General features: G+C 36.4%; 1 pseudogene; it reads left to right on the forward strand.

Moving 5' to 3' along the window:
- The first annotated feature begins 1,971 nt into the window (after positions 1 to 1,971).
- Positions 1,972 to 2,655, forward strand: LOC128114936 (40S ribosomal protein S6-like; annotated as a pseudogene).
- Positions 2,656 to 5,822: the final 3,167 nt, after the last annotated feature.

Genomic DNA, 5,822 nt, shown 5'->3' on the forward strand with positions numbered 1-5,822 from the left:
GAACAAAAAGAGAAGACACAAAGTTGTGTAGGTAGGGAGTGTGGGTGATTTAAGGAAGAGCTGTAAGATGGAGTGTGACTATGATCAAATCATGTACAAAATTCCCAAAGAACTTTTATGAATTTATGAACGAGATCTTTAAAACTTACAGAGACTAAGTAACTTTTCCAAAGTCATCCATCTAATAAAAAGAGAATCTATCATCAGAATGCAAGTATATAACTGTGTGTCCCACTGGAGACCCTGGGCCTGTGAACCCTCAGTGTCCTCTTTTGCAGCATAGAGGAAATTACTTTGCGTCTATGAGGGCCCATCTCTGAAAATTATTTTATACATACACTGATCACTTTCATTTCCACCAGAGGGGCAGCATCTACAATTGCAAGATATAAAAGCAGGAGGATTCTCAAAGGAGTACCTCCTAGCTTTCTCTCATATATATTGAATAGCCCAGAAAAGACAAGGCACTTATCTTAGTTTTGATCATAAAGTTAGAAGAATATTAATGAAACATTAAAATGCCCTGTCTTACAAATGGTTATAGTGTTGTAGTCTTCTGTAATAAGATATTCTCCATTTTACATACATGCCTAATATTTACAATATAGTTATTATTAAAATGTCTTTATTAATTAGACATGTAAAACAATACAAGTATCTGCTTTATCTATTTTGCTACCAAACAAAATATTATATTCCCTTTTTCTAACTTGCTTTTCTTAAAACATCCTTGAAACCTCTTCTTATAGTTTGGGTCTAAATTCTTTAAAAGAATATTTGTACCCATATTTCAATATTCTCCTTAAAATATAAGTACTCAGAGAACCAATGAAAAATGGCACAGAAATACATTCATTGATTTAGTAAATCAGAATTACAGATGTCAGGAATATTAAAGAAAATCAGAAGAAAAAAAGTTCTAACAGTCTCTTTACTTCATAAGTGGGATCAATGAAACATGGGTGAGTGTGCTTATATAAATGTCACATATGGAACTAAATTAGTTGTAGAAATGGGAATAAATTATTAAATACATACTACTGTTACTACTAAATTAGTAAATTAAAGTGAAGCTCCACAGACTCAGATACCCCACACTGATCTCAAAACACATATTTCACTGATACATGGTCTGAAATCATATTGGAGAGGGAAAGATACTAGATCAATCCCAGTGATAGACGTAACTGAATGGCTGGATACTTAAAATTGACATTATTTTCAGTGAATCTTTTTCACACCATAGTAAACTTGGCCCCTGCTGTATAAAATGCTCCTCCACTAGACAGTGTAATGCCCTGTCTTCAGGCACTCACCATATATTCACAATGATAAAGTGTATCCTGAGCTACAAACAGATTTTGAAAACCAGATTTTGAAAAATTAAAATTGTGTGAAGTATTTTCTCTGACCATAATGCAAACATATTTGTAACCAATAAGATAATTGTGCTTATGTATTAGACTGCACACTTCTACATACTCCCTGGGTCAATCCTTATGTCTCAAAAGAATGTTTAAAAATAAGAAGTAAAATAATAAATAAAAATAATTTTAAAATATCTAGGACTAAGTGAAAATAAAAGTACATCAAAGTTTTCAGAACACATAAAAATGATGAAAACAAAATTTATATCTATGAATATCTATATTATAAATGGAGAATTATCTCAGGTAAATAACTTAAGATTTTAACTGAAAAAGTTAAAAAAAAATTAATCAAAATGTAAGCACAAGAAAGCAAATAATATAGAGAAAAGCATAAATTAATTCAATAACCAGTCAGACAATTCAGTTTCTTCAAAAATAAATGATAAAACTGTTAGATCTCTTGCGAGAGTGGCAAAAATGAAAAAAAAAAAAACCCCACAGATCACCAAACATGATTGAAATAGGGGCTATCACCAACATTATAGAAATCACAAGGACCTCTGTTTTTCATGGCACCTCCTACGCAGTCGGCTGTGTCACGATGAAACTGAATATTTCCTTTCCTGCCACCAGCTGTCAGAAACTCATTGAAGTGGATGATGAATACAAGTTTCATATGTTCTATGAAAAGCATATGACCATAGACTAAGCTGCTGATGCGGTGGGAGAAGAGTGGAAGTGTTATGTGGTCTGACTTAGTGGTAGGAATGATAAACAAGGTTTGCCCAGGAAGCAAAGCATTTTGACCCATGGCAGAGTGTGCTTGGTGTTGAGTAAAGGGCTTTCTTCTTATAGACTAAGGAGAACTGAGGAGACAAAGTTCAATTCTGTTCATGGATGAAGTGTGGATACCCATGTGAGGGTTCTCAACTTGGTTATTGTAAAAAAAAAAAAAAAAAAAAAAAAAAGGAAAGAAGGATATTCCTGGAGTGACAGATACTACTGTGCCTTGTCGGTTGGGACCTAAAAGAGCCAGCAGAATACCAAAGCTTTTTAACTCTCTAAAGAAGATGATATCCAGCCTAGGACCAAAGCACCCAAGATTCATCACCTTGTTGCTCCACCTGTCTTACAACACAAATGCTGACATATGGCTCTGAAGAAACAGCACACTAAGAAAAACAAGGAGGAGGCTGCAGATTATGCTAAACTTTTGGCCAAGAGAATGAAGGAAGCCAAAGAAAAGTGCCAGGAACAGATTGCCAGGAGACATAGGTTGTCCTGACTCAGAGCTTCTACTTCTGAGTTCAGTCAAAAATAAGCCTTTAAAGGTAACAAATAAATAATCATACCCTGAAAAAAAAGGAATCGCAAGGGTACCAAGTGTCTTTATATGTACCTGTAACCTTGGTCCTCAGAAGGCTGAGTCATGAATGTGTGAGGTTCAATGTGTGGTTTAAGTTTTAGTAGAGAAAGTGAGGAATAGTCTTGAATGCCTTGGCACAGGAGACACTTTCCCAAACATAACACCAATAACCTAGGCACTAAGATCAACAATTAATAAATGGTACTGAATGAAACAGAAAAGCTTCTGTGAGGCAAAGGACACTGTCAATAGAACAAAAAGGCAACCTACAGAATGGGAAAAGGTTTTCACCAACTCCACATCTGACAAAAGGATAATAACCAAAATATGTAAATAACTCAAGAAACTAGATATCACCAGACCAAACAATCCAATTCAAAAATTGGGTAGAGATCTAAACAGAGAATTCCCAACAGAGGAAAACTCAAATTGTCAAGAAACACTTAAGGAAATGTTCAACATCCATAGCCGTCAGGGCAATGCAAACCAAAATGACTTTGACATTCCATCTTGCACCTGTCAGAATGGCTAAGACCAAAAACACATGTAACAGCTCATGCTGTTGAGGATATAGAGCAAGGAGAACATTCCTCTGCTGCTGGTAGAAGGGCAAACTTGTACATCCACTATGTAAATAAATATGGTGGTTTCTCAGAAAATTGGGAATCAAGCTACCTCAAGACCCAGTTATACCACTCATGGGCATATACCTAAATGATACTCAATCATGCCACAAGGACACTTGCTCAACTATGTTCATAGCAGTATTATTTCTAATAGCCAGAGCCTAGGAAAATCCTAGATGTTCCTCATCTGAAGAATGTATAAAGAGAATGTTGTACATTTACACAATGAAGTATTACTCAGTTGTTAAAAACAAGGACACCAGGAAATTTGAAGACAGATGGATGGAATTTAAAAAAATCATCCTGAGTAAGGTAAGTGACACCCACAAAATTATAAGTGGGTATTAGCTGTAAATAAAAGATAATTATACTATGGTCCACAGACACAGAGAGGCTAAGCAACAAAGAGGGTTTAGGGCAGATGTGAGAACAGATTTTTGAGGGTGGACTGGGGTTGATGGAGTTGGGAACAAGAGGGATCAAGTGGGAGAAAGAGACAAAATACTGGGTGAAATGACTGGAATTGGGGGGTGGTGCATTTCAGGGATGAGGTGGAAACCTAGTGCAATGGAAACTCCATGAAATATAAGAGAATAAAACAATCTTAGCAAATATTCCTAGTAATGGGGACATGAAGCCTGAAGGGCTGTCTTCTATAACCATACAAGGCCTCCAGTGGAGGGATTGGGAAACAAACCCAGCCACAAAACATTTGACCTACAGTTTTCCTGCCTACAGAATGTTCTGGGACTGGAACCTAGCAGAATTATCATCACAGAGACGAGAGAGACTTCATCAAGCAACTGATGGGAGCAGATGCAGAGTCCCACAGCCAAACATTAGGTGGCTAGGGGAGTCCTGTTTAAGAGGGGAGGAAATATCAGAGGAATTAGAGGGGTCAGGGACACTAAAGGAATATGGCCCACAGAATCAACTGACTGGGATTCATGGAGGCTCTCAGAGATCAGGGAATCTTTAGCGGTCTGACTTAGGTCCTCTGCATATAAGTTGTGGATTAATATATTAGTATTCTTGTGGGATTCCTAACAGCAGGAGCTGTGGCAATTGCTGATTCTGTTGCCTTCTTGTAGGACCCTTTTCCTCCTACTGGGTTGTCTCATCCAGTCTTGATGCAATGGTATGTACCTGGTCTTACTGTATAACACGCTATTCTGTATTTGTTTGGTGTCCCTGGGAGGTATGCTCTTTTTTGAGGTGAGCGAGGGAGGGAGGGTGAATCTGGGAGACAGTGGAGGTGGCAGGTGACTGGAGGTAGGGGAGGGAGGGAAAACTGTGGTGAGGATGTAATATATGAAAGCAGAATAAGAAAGAGTTTACTGTAAACCCAAAAACAAAGAAAGAAAGGAAGGAAGGAAGGAAGGAAGGAAGGAAGGAAGGAAGGAAGGAAGGAAGGAAGGAAGGAAGAAATGCTATAAATAATTTGGCAGATAGAACTTTTATGAATTTGAATGGAAAAACTCCTCCAAAAAATAACCACATTTCACTCAATGTGAAACTAGAATATATATTACTATTTCAAAAATTGAATTAACAAGTTAATGTTCCCCTTAAAGAAATATCCCAGCCATTATTATTTAAGAGTGTAAAAAACAATTAAATATGAATTATAGCACCAACTTACAATTATAACACCAACAATGAGTAGCGTATTTGTAAATTAATTTTATGGGATGTGTATTATCCTGATACCCCAAGTATAAAATTACAAAAAAGACAACTCATTTTAACATAATTTAAAACTATTAGTAAACAAATCTAGCAATGCATAAAAATAATTATATAACAAATAAACTGGATTTTACAAATGAATGACCAGTTAACTATTTTCAAATGTACTATAATCCATCACATCAAGACAAAAACATTAGCTAGATCAATTTACACATAAAACATATTTAAGGTAACCTTCTAGCTATTCATAATGTTTAAACCCTCTCAGAAAAGCTGAAAGAGAAACATCTGTAACTCAGTAAAATGTGCCAACAAGTAGAGTTTTTATTAAATCTAATGTTAAAAATAGACAGCCAGGTGAAGGTGGCAGATCTCCTTGAGTTTAAGGCCAGCCTAAGCTACAAAGTGAGTTCCAGTACACTCAGAGCTGTTACACAGAGAAACCCTGTCTCAAAAAAAAATCAAACAGACAAAAATGGATATATATACAAAACAACTCCCACACCTTAGGCTCAAGGAACATTGCAGAGGAGGGATATAAAGACTATAAGATCCAGAAGATCAGGAAGCTTACTGCACAATTGTCAGAAACTATAGCCATAGAGTCTTACCAACATGACTTCCCAAACATGATCTGAATAAGGACAACAAAAATAGACATGTCAAAGTATTCTAGGGAAGGCCCAAGAAGCCTACAACCTACACAAAGAACTACAGACAACTAAGGAAGGCTCAGAATGGGAGAAATAGTTTTCATCAGGGGAGAAT

This window comes from Peromyscus californicus, unplaced genomic scaffold, assembly GCF_007827085.1.
Source record: "Peromyscus californicus insignis strain IS unplaced genomic scaffold, ASM782708v3 Scaffold_10__1_contigs__length_136768540, whole genome shotgun sequence".
Lineage (NCBI taxonomy): Eukaryota > Metazoa > Chordata > Mammalia > Rodentia > Cricetidae > Peromyscus > Peromyscus californicus.